At 38.7% G+C, this 16,667-nt stretch overlaps 1 protein-coding gene across 1 annotated transcript in view; it reads left to right on the forward strand.

Moving 5' to 3' along the window:
- OPLAH (5-oxoprolinase, ATP-hydrolysing) overlaps positions 1–16,667 on the forward strand; it is a 1,902,532-nt gene that overhangs the window by 692,029 nt on the left and 1,193,836 nt on the right. The gene's annotated exons all lie outside the window — the stretch shown is intronic.

Raw genomic sequence — 16,667 nt, forward strand, 5'->3', positions numbered from 1 at the left:
TGTTCCTAAGTATTACAGAAATTACCCTGCATAAACTACTTTTGTCAGAAGAAACCCCTCCTCTGCTGGACCTCCCTCTTCCAGACACAGAAGATTGGCCAGAAAACAAACCTCTTCCAAGCCAGCTGTCTCTCAGCCCCCCACTAGACAGCCCTTTCAAGATAGAGGAGGACCCAACAATGATTGACTGCCTTGCCCACCTCCCCTTCTCTGCCTGCCTCACCCACTGCCTCCCCTTTTTGAAAAACATCGCTACAGACAAGTGGGTTCTGACTATCATTCAAAAAGGATACTTCCTTTCTTGGAGAAAAAGCCCCCCCCCCCCCAGGGGCATGCCCTTTCCCCCAAGAAATCAGAGACATCTCTCCCACAAATTTTACAAGAACTTCTGAACCTGGGAACAATAGAACCTGTCCCACCAGGCCAAGAAGGCAAAGAATTCTACTCAAAACTGTTTCTGCTCCCCAAAAAAGATGGACCATGGAGGTCCATTCTAGACCTTTCCTTTCTAAACCTATTCTTAAAGGTTCCCATGTTCAGAATGTTGTCCCTACAAACCTTACTCCCTCTTATTCCAGCACAGGCCTTCATTGCCACACTCTACCTGAAAGAAGCCTGTCTGCACATCCCCATACAACTTTCCCACAGAAAACGTTTAAGTTTTTCTGGACCCTCCTCTCACTTTCAATTTACAGCATTGTCCTTTGGTTTGTGCACTGCTCCTAGAGTGTTCACAGAATGGCTGGCACCTTCCATAGCCTATTGCAGAACACAAGGGATTCAGATTTACCATTACCTGGATGACATCCTGACTCTGGCAGAATGCAAGGAAATCCTGCAAACCCATCTACAGTTCAGCATTTGCTTGCTTCAAAGACTGGGGTTCACCCTGAACTACCCAAAGTCTTCCTTGACCCTAGAACAAGACAATAAATTTCTGGGTTGCAAGATCAGGACGGACATAATGAAAGCCTTTCTTCCCCAGTACAAAGTCAACTCCTTGTCTTTCCACTTCAAAACCCTTATGCAGACCCAACAGATAACTGCAAGGGAATTTCTATGAATCTTGGGCCTAATGTCAGCCACCATTTCCATGCTACCACTAGCCAGAATGCACATATGAAAGATGCAGTAGTATCTAAAAAATGTATGGTCACAATGCCAGCATCCTTTACAGCAAGAAATTACCCTCTTGCCCTGCCTACAATCAGAACTAAAATGGATTCAGCAATTTCAACTTAACCCAGGCCTTCCACTGCAGTTAGCCACCCCAGTCCAGTTCATGCATACAGATGCGTCAGACCTAGGATGCGGAGCCACAATGTCAAATTACAGGGTACAGGCAAAGTGGCACCCTTCTATCAAGAAAAAACATATCAATGTGAGGGAAATGACAGCAGTCCTTCTGGCATGGAAAGCCTTCCTTCTCCTTTTACAACCAGGGGTTCTCCTAATAATAACAGACAACACCACAGTCATGTGGCACCTCAGCAAGCCAGGATGGACAAAAGCCTATCACCTCTGCAGACTAACCTTACTAATTTGGGACCTAGCCTCACAGCACAACTTGTCCCTGCAGACATCCTACATCTCCTCGCAGGACAACAAATAAGCAGACCTTCTCAGCAGGACATCCTATCCAAATCACGAGTGGATGCTGGACAGGAATGTTTTTCTAGACATTATCCACCAGTGGGGGACACCTCAAGTAAATTTGTTTGCCTCCCCCCAGAACAGACAACTGCAGACTTTCTGCTCCAAGACTCACTCACCACTAACATGGAGTATAGATGCATTCAGCATTTCATGGAAGGGGAGGTTTCTTTATACCTTTCCACCCTTCGCATTAATTCAAAAAGTCCTCCTGAAAATCAGGAGAGACAAACCAAAAATCTTGCTGGTGACCCCTTATTGGCCAAGGCAGCACTGGTTCCCGTACTTCTCAATCTAGCCAAAGGCAATCACCACAAGTTACCCCACAAGGTGGACCTTCTGATACAACAAAAGGGAATCCTCATCCACCCACATTTGTAGATGTTGGCACTGACACTGTTGGTGATAAACTTTTAATCCCCTTCAGGCTCCAATACTCAGAGGATGTGCCTTCATTCACGCTTTCACTAAACACTACAAGCTGGACAATGTCCTCAGAGCATGTGCAGGTTTTGCCAGAACAATTTGGCAGGGCTTTGTAGAATCAGCCACTTCTACCTTCTTCCTTCCTTCCATCTAAGCTGTGGTACTCTCCCGCACCAAGAATATTGCAACATAGGAATAGAAGGACATTGAATAGTTGTGTAAAATCTTACCATAAACATAGACATCCTTCTCTTCCATGTTGCAGTATTCCTTCCCACCCACCGAGCCCCCTTCTCTATTCCCTCTCTCTCATTATTGACATGTCTTAGGTCTCCTGGTGGTTATACCCTACCGTATGACCTATTTAGCTATCAAATGGCTCTCTGATCCTGTGGCTGACATCGCTTGCGACTCTATTTCAACAATTCTTCTGGGCTTACAAGTTCTGAGGTCTGTGCTTGCAGACGTCACATTTAAAGCCCCTGGTTCATGGCCCTACGTGTGACATCCCACGCAACTACAGCAGCCAAGCTGAAGCTTTTGTATAGGAGCTGACGTACGGGTCTCCTGAGGTGGGAAATCCCACACCAAGAATACTGCAACATGGAAGAGAAGGACATCTATGGTTATGGTAAGATTTTACACAACTATTCTTTCCCTACCTAAGAAGTGGAAAGATAAGTCAAAGGAGAAGGATGTTGCAGATGACATCAAGTTTTCCATGCCCATGATTTGATCTTATGTTGACTCAGGTGAGATGCCTTTTCAGACCCCTGGTCCAAAAACCTCCAGGCCCGACCCCCATGGTGCGACCCCTGAGGAGGCTGTTATGGAAGGAGGCCACATCAAACTCACATGTACCACGCTGATGTTGCTTAGGTCCAAAGCCACTATGCAGACTTATGTTTCTGATGCCCTAGTGTTGGTAACAGAGGGAGAGGGTGGTATTTCCTTGATAGTCAGCTGGAGGTGCAGGGAATCTGGACTCTAGAACAAAGGAAGCTGCACCTAAACCAAAAGAAATGTTGGAAGTTTCTCTAACTATAAAAGCCTTTCAAAGAAACCTTGACCCCAGGAACTCTACAGATTTGGACAGACAACACCACAGTTATGTGGTACATAAACAAACTAGGGGGAACTCATTCATACTCCCTGTGCTCTCTATGGATAAAGTTATGGCTTCTGGCACAAGAACTACAACTGACATTGATAGTATCCTAAATCTCAGGCCAGAACAACACCATGGCAGAAACCTTCTGGACCACAATGAATGGAGGCTGAAGAGAGATTTTCCTGGATCTCACCCACCAGTGGGGATACTCTAGTAGAAATCTCTTTGCCTCTACTCTGACCAGACAGTTACATATGTTCTGCTGCAGAACCCACCAAACAGGAATATGGAGAGCGGATACCTTCTCCTTCAAAAGGACAGACCTCTTTCCATATGCCTTCCCACAGTTACCCTTAATCCCTAGGGTACTGCTAAAAGTGAGGCTAAGCATATATATAGCTTATAGCTCCCATTTGGCCAAAGCAACATTGGTTCTCCCTGTGACAGTGTGAGGTAATGCTAGCTATGCCAGGAGAATTAGAACAGTGGATGTGTAACATATGCCAGCACAACTAGCTGGAATTTTGTAAAGAATTATATGTCGTTTGTATATCCAGCTGATTTGTACAGATGCTTGTGTTGAAAAATATATTTGTAAAGCTGCTTGTGTTAATAATTGACAAACAGTATGCCCTGCCGGACAGAAAAAGAAATATACATGCATTATTGTAACTGTTTAAACATATATGTTTTAACAGGAGATTCTGGAAAAGAAGAGGTTAATCTCAATCCACCTAACTTTGAAAATAGAGTGAAATGAAATTACCTTGCTTAGGGCTTAAAGATTGTAACTTACAGTTCTCAATGCAGCTAGAGATAAAGTCAGTAGTTGGAAGCTTTCTGCATTGTCTTTGGGGTGAACTAATTGCTACTCTGGAAAGGTGGAGGTTTGAAATTATTTTAAGACTTCCAGGAGCTGCAGTGCACGCGAGCATGTGTGTGTGTGTGTGTGTGTGTGTGTGTGTGTGTGTGTGTGTGTGTGTGTGTGTGTGTGTACATTATTGACACATATGTGCTAAATCCTGACAGCTTCTAGCCACAGTGGGAGTAGCATAGGAACCAGATGTATGTGATGTCATTCTGTAATCCGTTACTAAAAATATTTTAATACTAGGTGAGACTGAAGTCTCATTGCAGCCTGTTTTTGCCACCTGACAGAGAAGGACTCCTCACCTACTTCATCTTGCCTTGCTCTAGTATGTGAACCAGGGAATAGTAATTCTTTAATCAGTCAGGAAAATATAGTGAAATTAGTTAAGTACTGTTTTTCGGTAGTAGTGTGAATCTGTTCATCTGTGTTATTTTAATATTTTCTGTTATTGAAACTGTGGTGTTTATTGTAAATAGATATTTAGTATTTTCATGTTTTTTATTATTAAATATATTTAAACGTTTCATTGTGGCTGGTCCTTAAGTGAATATTTTAACCTTTGAGAATATTTATATTTATTCAGATACACTGTGGCCCCTCCTGAAAGCCTTGCTGTTTGATCAACATTACTATTTGTATTGATATTAATTTCACTCTGTATAATTGGGTACCCTTGCAAGAGCCTGAGAGTAGCTGGCTTTGGAGTGTCTGGTGGCGGTGTAACTACCTGATAGTCTGGGCAGGAGGGGGCACAGCTAGTAAATCTGTGCCAGCCTTTCAAAGGTGTGTGTGTGTGTGTGTGTGTGTGTGTGTGTGTGTGTGTGTGTGTGTGTGTGTGTGTGTGTGTGTGTGTATTCACTTTGAAACATAGAATGTTCAGAACATCGACATTCTGATCATTGAGACCAGAACATCGTTGTTCAGAACATCGAAGTTTCAAAATGAACCACACAAACACCAAATAAATCACAAAAACTATGTTATGCAGGGGGGCTTTACCCCCTGCATCCCCCATGTCGGGGGCTGTGCCCCGCAACACCCCCCTACTTTAATATTCCAACTCCGAGATCGCACTACAGTAGGGTAAGGGAAATCTCCCGTTTACCGGTATATGCGGTAGCACTAAACGGGAGATTTCCAGTACCCTACCTGCAATGCCAACACTCAGATGGCACACACACACAACATGCAGGGAACCTTGCTGCCCTGCATGCGCACCCACAATTCTACATTTTCACTTAACTGGCACTTCCACTTTAAACCTTCGATGTTCTGAACATCAGTGTTCTGGTCTCGATGATCAGAACATCGATGTTCTGAACATTCGATGATTTAAAGTGGAACCGTGTGTGTGTGTGTGTGTGTGTGTGTGTGTGTGTGTGTGTGTGTGTGTGTGTGTGTGTGTGTCAGCTACTTGGAGCAAGAAGCACTGGTTTCACAGAGAGAGTGGTGGAGAACTTGGCTTGGCCACTTGGCTGAGGTCTCAAATCTATAGCTGTGCCAGTGGGAAGTCTTACTGGAGACATGGAGGAAGACAGATAGAGAAATCCAGACCTCGGACTGAGTGCGTTCCCTGTGTGCTCTTAAGGGAAATTGTGCTTGATGCAGAGAGCTGCCTCTGGAAATACTGTGTGTATCCATTTTTGTTCCAAATGAACATTCCTACCCGGTGTCAGTGGTGAAGATTCAGGCTCCTTGATTACCGGCCCAGAGTGGAGACGTCACACTCCCATCTGCTGACTGTCAGTGAGAAGAGGTACTATACTCTTCCACTGGTTACAGAGCTACTCACCCAACACAAGGGGGGGTCTGTCATTCATCCAGATCTAAGCACAATCAAATTAACAGTCTGCTAGATTGGATTTTAAAACTGATCATTGCAGCTATACTACCAAATTTTATCAATTCTTGCCTTTTTTGTAAACAAGAAATATCTTTATTAAACCATCAGTTATGACATAGGCAATCAAATGTATATAAATGAAAACAAACCACACTGACACAATCCTAGTTGCAAGTATTTTACGTCACAAACCATACTGACACACTCCCAGTTGCAAACATTCTACCTCACTTATAATCTACCCAATACATTTTCAGTCAAACATTACATAGCTCATTTAAATCCTGCCTTCTTTTAAACCTCATTCCTCCCCTGTATGTATTGTTTCCACAGTACCCATTTTTTCCTGTGTAGTTTGTTCCTACCCTTTTCTAAAGATCTAAATTCCAGTTTTATTTCTGTTACTATATTCACTACTTCTAGTATAGTTGGTTTAGACTTTGATTTCCATTTTCTAGTAATTGCTTTTTTGGCAACCACCATAATTAGACACAGCAAGGGCTTTCCATGTCTAGGCAATTCCGATTCTGTATCATAGCTCAGAAAAATCATCTCCCTTGTCACACCAATCTGCCACTCAGCATCTCCGACAGTGCATCCCACAGGGAACCCTTAAATTCTGCAAACTTACCTCACTCCCAGAAAAAAAGTACCCAATTACCTTTTACTTCCCAGCTACAACATTTGCTGCCTAACTGAGGAAAAATTCTCTGGAGGCTACATCGGGCATAAAAATATCAATGCAAACATTTCCAAGCAAAAAATTTAAATCTTCTAGATTTTGTTGCATATTTGGGACACATACATATATCCTCCCATTGTTTCTTTGTAAATTGCTTATCCAATCTCTTTTCCCAATCCTTTCTAACCTCCTCTGATTGATCCTTATTGTTATCATGCAATATTTTATATGGTCTACTAATTATTCTTTTCAGAACAGCAGCTTCTGTTTTAGATTCTACTAAAAACTCTACCGGTGCTGCTCTTTCATTTAAGACCTCCTATTTCTTTCTCTTTGCCTATACTTTGATATCAATCCTTGATAGAGAAGACAATCTCTAACCTGCAGTCCAAATACATTCTTGGTGTCTTCCCATTCTTTCATCTTTCCCTCTCTAGTTATTTGCTCCCAATACCTTGCTTCCTTTGCCAGTTTTTTCCAATAAATTCCAGCCCCCTCTTGCCTATTGTCGATATCCCTAATTGCAGTCATCCCTATTGGCAGAATCTCCTTTCTCCACTTTCCCCCATTCCATCATCATCCCTTTCCACTTGGAATTATAGTTTTCTGCTTGAGCTATGTGTAGGAACCTTAACAGTTTAGCTCTGAAATATCCTTTCAAATCGAGTAATCCCAATACACCCTGTTCTACTGGATGAATTAGCTTATCCCACGACTCTTGCCATCTTCCCCTTCCAGATAAAGCCTGCCAGCTTTTATTAATTACTGTCCACAACCTTTCCTCTGTTTGATAAAAATATGCTTGACTTGTGTACAAGACTAAAGGGGCTAAAAACATTTTGACTGCTTGTATCTTACTATGCGTATCCATATAACATAGCTTCCATTTTCTCAGTTTTTGTATTATCTTTTTAGTCTCTTCCCACATATCCTTAGCTGCCACACCAGAATCATATTTAATCCATCCTAAATACTTAATTTTATTATGTAAACAGAAATACTGATATTGCTGAACCAGTTCGTGTGTGGGTACATAATTTACTGCTATTGCCTTTTTTTTTAGCTTCATTAATTTTATATTCCAAAAAGAAGATTTGAAACTGTCTCAAAATGTTCCACAACACCAAAATGTGTCTTTCTCATTTTGTCAGGTATAAAATAATATCATCTGCAAGTAGGGCCAGCTTTTTTGACTACCATACCCAATTATATGATTGAATTTCTGAGTCCCTTATTTTCTTTGCCAGTGGTTCTAAATATAATACAGATCAGAAAGGGAAAAGAGGGCATGACTGCCTGGTTCCTCTGCTCAAGCTGAAATTATCAGAGACGACCCCAGCCACTTTAATTTTTGCCTCCGATCCCTCATATATCCTCCTAATCAGCCATGTATTTTTTCAAGAAATGCAAATGCCCTACTCATAAAGTCCCAGCTTACTCTGTCAAATGCTTTCTCTGCATCAAGACAACCACCAACAATGGTATTTTCTTACATTCTGCTTCCCTCTGGATCATCCGTGTTCTGTTAATGTTGTCAAATGTGTGCCTCCCTTCCACAAAACGACACTGATCCATATCTATTAGTTTTGGCATTACTTTTGTCATTCTTGTAGCCATTATAGACATGAACACTTTATAATCTTGATTTAGTATTGAAATGGGCCAGTATGAATCTGGGTCTGATGGATCTTTACCCTCTTTAGGTATTACATATACCCCTGCTTTCTTCCAGGATGTTGGTACTTCTCCTCTTAAAATAATGTGAAACAAAATCTTCCATATCTTTATCAGTTTTTTTTCCCTCCTAGCTTCCAAACATCCACAGGAATACCATCTATTCTTGGGGACTTTCATGCATATTATCTCATCTCTTCCTATCCTAACCATTAGTAATTGAGCCTCATCTACCTCTAACCTTGGCATATTTAATTCTTTCATAAACATTTACAGTTGTTTCTTTATTTCCATAGTTTTTGCTTTATACAGACTTTCATAGAATTTCCAAAATATTTCTAGTACCTCTACAGGATCTCGTTTCCTTCCTTGTTATATACTCCCTAAACTTGCAACAACCCTTTGTACCTTGTATTGCCTGAGTTATTGTGCTAAAAGTTTTTGTGCTGTTATTATCAAAAAGCATTTGCTTAACCGCAGTTTTTCTAAACTCGTGCATATTATCAAGGTAATCCCTTATTTGCTTAGCATTTTGCAGTTCATTTTCTTGTTCTGTGATATTCCCCCTTTTCTGCCTTAGTTTAACATTTGTCAGTCCCTCTAAATAATTCTTGTTACTATACCATATAACCATAGCTCCCTTTCTTTTATTTCCACCCTATTTTTAAACTCCACCTTAATTTTATCTCACTCCCTAGCTATATTTTCACAAGAAATTTCTTTCCTCTCTAATAGCTCTTGAATAATCTCCTCTACCCAAAGTTCTTCTCATTTCAACAGATAGGTGGGAAAGCACCAGTGTCTCATTTTTATTTCATTACCCTGTGTTTTTATTTCAGTTATTATTGGCACATGATCTGAAATAGTTATGGGCTGCATATCAAGACCTTCTATTAAATGCACATGTTCCTGTGAAATGTAAATTATGTCTAGCCTAGCCCAGTTTTTTATATCTTGGAGAATAATATGTAAATTCACTCCAAACTTCTGTTACTGAATTCATATCTTCCATGCCAAATATTTTCATAAATGTTTTCAAAAATATATGCTCCTTTGTTATACTTTCCCTTCTGCGCTCTCCAGATACATCTTTGCTGATGCAAATCACATTTCAGTCCCCACCTATAAGTAATATTCCTTGCTGAAAAGTGATTATTTCTCCCAGAATTTTTTAAGCCCCATTATAGCAGATTTAGGTGGAATATAAAGGGTCTAAATTATAAGACCAAATGCTCAAAATCGCGAACGCTTTAAAGAGCGAAAATGCCGAACCCCCCCGCTAAATATACATTCCAACTTCGAGATCGCACTACAGTGAGGAAAGGGCATATATTCCAATCTTCACTGTACTGCGATCTCACAAAAAGCCCTTTGACTTCTGGCATTTTCACTCTTTAGAGCGTACACGATTTAAAGAGCGAAAATGCCGAACCCCCCCCCCCCACTAAATATACATTCCAACTTCGAGATCGCACTACAGTGAGGAAAGGGCATATATTCCAATCTTCACTGTACTGCGATCTCACAAAAAGCCCTTTGACTTCTGGCATTTTCACTCTTTAGAGCGTACATGATTTAAAGAGCGAAAATGCCGAACCCCCCCCCCGCTAAATATACATTCCAACTTCGAGATCGCACTACAGTGAGGAAAGGGCATATATTCCAATCTTCACTGTACTGCGATCTCACAAAAAGCCCTTTGACGTCTGGCATTTTCACTCTTTAGAGCGTACACGATTTTGATCTTTCAGTCTTCTAATATAGACCCGAATATAAATACATGCCAGTGTAATCCTCCTTCCTTGCCAGTAGCCCCTTAGCACTACAAATCTGCCACTATTATCCTTTTATTCCTCTTTTGTCATTATTGAAGCTCCTCTTGCAATTAATTTAAGTATTCCTCTTTTCCTTTGTCCCAGGTATTCTGCTGAATAACCATTCTGAAAAGCTTTGTTTATCAAATTCACATGTTCTGTTCTTAGTGTGTCTCTTGTAACATAGCTATTTGCACTCTACATTTTGCTAATGTAGTTCACTACTGTTTCTTTTTTTGTATTTATATGTGAGACTGTTGACATTTAAAGACATTACAGAAAACATCATTGTGTTAAAACGTTATTAATCAAACCAAGCAGAAACTTTGCAGTGTCGAGGATATGAAGTTCACTCCTTGAAATATGTTATACACCTTGTTCACTAAAAAAATTGAACTTTAAAATACGTATTACAAAATAATAAAATAGTAGGTGCTTCACAGCTGAGTTAAAAAAAGAATATCCTTTACTGAAACACACAAACGTCATCCTCGTTGAGTATAATGAAAAGCATTAAAGACATTCATTATTTATATATATATAATCAGGTTATTTGGAGCAAGGGAGTGGTTACAGAAGGTGGTTCTGTTAAGGACCAATAAAAGCATTAAATTCATTCCTTTAACCAAGTCCCTCTTCCCAGTTTACACCATAGTGCAAACTGAGACTGTGCTAACTTAAAACTGAAACTAAAAAGCTAGAAACAAATTAAAATATAGAAGTACAGTTTATTAAGGCTTACCTACTAATCCAGACTTTATTAATTAAGAAACCAACTCACTAACAGAATGGCTAACTAATTAACTAACAAAAACAGCTACCACTAGACATGTATCTGAATAAATATTAGTAACTTATAAACTGAAACACTTTTAACAAAGATCACTTTCGTACCAAATAAATACTTCATCAGGTTTGTGTTTAAAAAACATATCATAATGTTAATTATGCAGGTGTATAAATCTACAAGTGAACACCTAAGTAAGCTGAAAACCATAGCTATAATTTCTAAGGTGGAAACGCAGTGAAAAATGTTAAAAAGTAAAGCATTAAGGCTGTGTGGATCTTTTCAAGTGTGGCATCTAACAAAGAAAGCACTTCATTTAAATGAATAAAATTATCAGAAAATGGCACTAGTGTTAGTTATCTTCATTGTAAAATATTTACAATGTTTGATATTTGTTTATAACAATATTAGCATGTGTAATATTAGCGTGTAATGTCAGCATTTATCAGTCCATATCAAACTTTTAATAGTCTTTAAAACAGTGGAGCAGTTTTCTGAGGTCTAGTATGCTTTTCATGGAGCAATAATAATTAAGCTACGTTTTTCTAAGAGTTCAGTTTCAGCTTTCACCTTAGTTCATGTTTTTCTAAAAGATTAGGGATGTCTCCTTCCAGTTCCAAAAGGTCCACACAATCAGTAATTTGAAATTCAAAGCCAATGTTTCTTTTGTGAAGCTGTAGTTGCTGAGTCAGTGCATTATTCTTGCACTTAGCTGTAATTTCGGAAAGATGGCCAGAAATCGTTCTTTTAAGTCTGTTGAGCATTTTCCCACATAAAATGCTTCATAGTCATTGCAGCTTGCCCTGTAAACCACCTGTATCGAGTTACAGTCACCTCCTGCATTAGTTTTAGTAAGTTTCTTTAAATAAGGGCAGAAAAACATGTTTCCCTCCTGTATGTGCTGACAAAAAACACAGCTGGCTGCACACTTATTGGTGCATGTATCCAGTGGTCTGGGCCAACCTTCATCCCAACTCCTGATTTTGCTGGCTTTCCTATACACGAAGGAGCTTCTCCAAGGATGGCCATTAGATACAAGCTTTCAGTAATTATGGCCAAATTCTCTGTAATAATGTTAATGATGCTGTGGTAGTCAACAGTAAAAGTCAGGATACAACTGTCTTTAGATTTGTTGTCCATAGATTTCTTTAAAACCCTCCTGTAAGGACTGTTAAGTATTGCTGAATTTGTACTTTTTAATTCAATTATACGTTTAAGAATGCTTCTTAACATATTGCTTTCATATCCCCTCACCAAAAAAATCATTTTCAAGATCATTTAGGTCCGTAAGGAAGGGTTGCATTTTCATGGTGATCCTGGCCAACCTGTAACCCTGGGACTTAAAGTTATAGTTTGTCCTGGTGGGATGGAGACTCTTATTATGTAGCAGGGCGTTTAATCTCTTGGTTTTCTGTAAAGGTCTGTGTCCGTTTTATCTTGGTCCAAGTCTTTAGTATTCTGTATATCTAAGAAGACTGCCAAGGTGAGCCTATGGGAAGAGGTGAAATGTAGGAAGCTGGTGGCTTGATTCAGATAGTTGATAAAATTGTCTAATTTACACTTTCTCCTTTCCACATCAATAAAGTGCTAAAACACTGTGATATGTTGCATGTATTCTCTGTTGTTAAAAACATAACCCTCCTCCCCACTTTCTTAGGCTATATTGGCTAGGCTAGTGGCCATAGCTGCCCCCATGGCTATACCAGGCTTTTGTTTATACTAATTTCCATTAAATGTAAAAAACATTGTAGCTAAGCACCATATCTAAAAGTTTACATGTTCTTTCATGTTGTGCTGGTGTGCCATTGTTGTTTTTCCTGTAAGAATCATTCACTGTTTCAATACAGTAATTATGTGGCAGTACAGTATATAACGATTCAAAATCTATTGTTAATAAAGTGCTATCAGCATCAATTGTAAAATTTTTTACTTTCCTTAAAAAAAATCATTAGAGGCTTTTATTTGTGAAATTTTCTTCTCAGCCAGAGGTTGTAACAAAAAATCCAGAAAGATGGCAACAGCTTCAGTCAGGGACCGTTAACTTGCAACCACTGGCCTGTAAGGAGGGTTTTCTCTATTTTTTGTGGCTTAGGGATTCCAAAAAATTAGGCAAGTGAGGGGAAGGTGTCTGTAGATAGTCAAACAAGTTCGGTTAACAAACCATCATCATAAAGTGCAGCCATGGCTGTGCACCAGTTGTTGTATGATGCCTGAATAGATCCACAGGGCCTTAATGCTTTATGTGTAACATTTTTGACTGTATTTCTGTCTTAGTAATTATAACTGTGGTATTCAGCTTACTTAGGTGTTCACTTATATATTTATACACATTCATTAATGTTATGATATGTTTTTTTAAACACAAACCTGATGAAGTATTTATCTGGTATGAAAGCGATCTTTGTTAAAAGTGTTTCAGTTTATAAGTTACTAATATTTATTCAGATAAAGGTCTCTAGTGGTACCTCTTTTTGTTAGTTAATTAGTCATTTTGTTAGTGGGATGGTTTCTTAATTAATAAAGGCTGGATTAGTAGGTTAGCCTTAATAAGCTGTTCTTGTGTTATATATTTTAATTTGTCTCTAGCTTTTTAGTTTCAGTTCTAAGCTAGCACAGTCTCAGCTTACACTATGGTATTAAGGGGGAAGAGGGACTTTGTTAAAGGAATGAGTTTAATGCTTTTATTGGTTTTAACAGAACCATCCTCTATAACCACTCTTGCTGTGAATGACCTTATTATTGTATAAGTAATGGATGTCTTTAATGCTTTTCATTATACTCAACTAGGATCACTTGTTTGTGTGTTTCAGTAAAGGACATTCTATTTTTAACTCAACTGCGGACTACCTACTGTTTTATTATTTTGTAATATGTATTTTAAAGTTTGATTTTTTTATTAGTGAACTAGGTGCATAACATATTTCAAGGGGAAAAATTCATACCCTCCACACTGCGAGTTTCTCCTTGGTTTGTTTTTGACCCAGTATAGGTTGCATACTGGTTTTTCTGAGACTTCGAGGGACACCACAGATTTTTTCTTTTTGAAAAGGTTATTCCCACCTTTTATTTAGAACACCTTTTTTATTTAATGTCAGGTACAGTTTTTATGTTACATGCATACACTGTTTGACAGGTTGAACTTTTATACAGTTGTTTCTTGGCATATCCATTTGAGCCTATGTCACATCTTACAAAATTTTGTTCTATTGAAAGCCCTCAATAAAAACTACCTCCAATACCTCCTAAAACCTATTAAATTAATACTAACACACAAAAGTATGTACATCTTCAAATACTGAAGTTTTGCCCCCCTAATAGGAACAAAAGTCCCCAAATGACAGCCACACTAATAGACTTGAGTTTACCTAAAAGAAAGGTTAAACATGTAACACAGACACACTCACTTAAATACATTAGCCAATTAAGCAATTAGTCATCACGTTAAGACAGCAATCCATTTAAAGGCAAAATCTCATGTATTAGATACATATTACCTAAACATTTACATTGTGTGTATATATATATATATAAATATATATACATTCATTTTTTTTTTGCATCTATAATACCAAAACCTTTGTTAAAATAAACAAACTTAAATTTATTCATGTATATTACAATGCATTTAACATGTTCTAAAAAATAAATTAACTATGGCCCACTAAATTTTATTACCTCTTTGTTTCAATACTGCTGCAATTGAAATACAATCATTAATGTCTGGCTCGCGCTTGGCATTCAACCTCAATTGCCACTTTGTCTCCTCATTTGGTAATGATGCGATGGTCAACCAATATAATCATGATGCACCCCTTATTGTTTCCAAGCTTAATAGGTTTTAGGATTTTAATTTTGATAGTGAATTAAAAGCTAAGTTGGGTATGAAACCTAAAGTAGGGTATAGTAAAGGAAGAAATTTGAAGGGTATTCTTGAGCTCCATGAGGATAAGAAATTTTATTCTTATAAATCAAACGTATAAATGTGGAGTTTGTAGCTACTGCAAGTTTATTAATGATGGCCCTTATGTCTCCGTAGGTGGATATAATAGGACTCTGCAGTGTCCTGGGTGTTGTAATTGTAATACCAAAAATGTTATGGATGTGGCAAACTGCATAGCATGCCCAGGATTTTATGTAGGGAAAACCACACAAAGATTAAGGGAAAGAATTGTGGAGCATATTAGAGATATTAGAAATAAAAAAATATAGCAGTGCTCTATATGTACACAGTGTAAGCTGTGTTCATTTTAAAAGATTTTTATTTAATTTTTTGTATAATAGATAAGGTGTATTATAATGAATGGGGTGGAGATGTTAAGGTAGAGGTGGAAGTGAGGGAGACAAAGTGGCAATTGAGGTTGACTGCCAAGCACAGGCCAGGCATTAAAGATTGTATTTCAATTGCAGTGGTGTTGAAACAAAGAGCTAATAAAATTTAGTGGGTCATAATTAAGTCAATTTTTTTAGAACATGTTAAATGCATTGTAATATATAGGAATACATTGATTTAAGTCTGTTTATTTTAGCAAAGGTTTGAGTGTTATAGATGCAGTAAATAAATAAATGAATGTGTGTATGTATATATATATATATATATATATATATATATAGGTCTACTTCATATGACCGAAATTTCATTTGACTGAAATTCATTTGACTGAGACCAAAAGGCTGAAAACTCATTTGACTGAAACTCATTACACTGACACATTAAAGTAAGAGGTATATGCTCTTTTCCCCACTGTAGTGCGATCCTGGAGTTAGCATATATAGTTAGGGTGGGTTGAAGCCCCCCACATAGTTTAGGTAAATATTGTTTTCTGCAAAGCGTTATTCATTGCAGTTATAAATATCCATGTGTATGGTTTAAAATGTATAAAGTATATGGGGGGGGGGTTCACCCCCCACACCACACCTGAATTTATATACTTTTATATATATATATATATATATATATATATATATATATGTATGCATACTTGTTAATGCTTTCAGAGAACATAATCTCCTTGACAATTTCTCTTCTCAGTTTTTTTTCCTTGAGCCAATCACTCTCTACCAAACTGTAGCCGGATGTTCATCGTGTTTCACTGTTGCAGTCATTACAATTGGGTTATCCTGCTGGCAGGCTACCCGCAGTCGGCCTGAGCTCCAAAGTCGAGGTCCGGTGTCGGTTGCTGTCGCCTCTTTCCTGACATCAGTGCGCCAGGGGTATATAAGAAGCAGCCGACGCCATTTTCTTCAGTCTTTCTTGCCGCGCGGTGCCCGAAGCAAAAGCAGTTTGCAAGTGTTAGTCGGCCAACTCCTGAAGTTTTCAAATTTGAATTTCAGATCCGAAGTCTTCATTAAAGCTAAGTACCCCGTTGGGGAAACTTTTTTCTTGCTCCAGACCGATGTCAGAAAAAGTTAATAACTGTATTTCTTGTGGGAAGCAAATACCTCATAAGGATTTTCATTCTTACTGTATTCCTTGCCTAGGCCCTGACCATAATGTTACTAGTTGTCAGTTTTGTGCTAGATTTAACCAACGCACTATTAAGCATCGATATGATTTTGCATTTCATTACTTTGGCAGAAAATTTAATTATATAATGCCGTCGGATCAACCGACTACCGGAGTTTACAAAAAATGAAAAGAAAAAGAAAAGGACAGGCATCCGAGATCCAAAACTGGCGACGAGGCTTCTTCTAGGCCTGTCGCCGGTTCTCAGTGAGGCGCTTTCGCAGCCCCTGACGCCCACTACCTCAGAGCCACAGGCCGCTTCCGACTCCCACGTGGAGCCAACTGGGCCTCTGGAAACTCAAT

The sequence above is a fragment of the Protopterus annectens genome, chromosome 3.part1, assembly GCF_019279795.1.
Source record: "Protopterus annectens isolate FY-2018-M chromosome 3.part1, PAN1.0, whole genome shotgun sequence".
Lineage (NCBI taxonomy): Eukaryota > Metazoa > Chordata > Ceratodontiformes > Protopteridae > Protopterus > Protopterus annectens.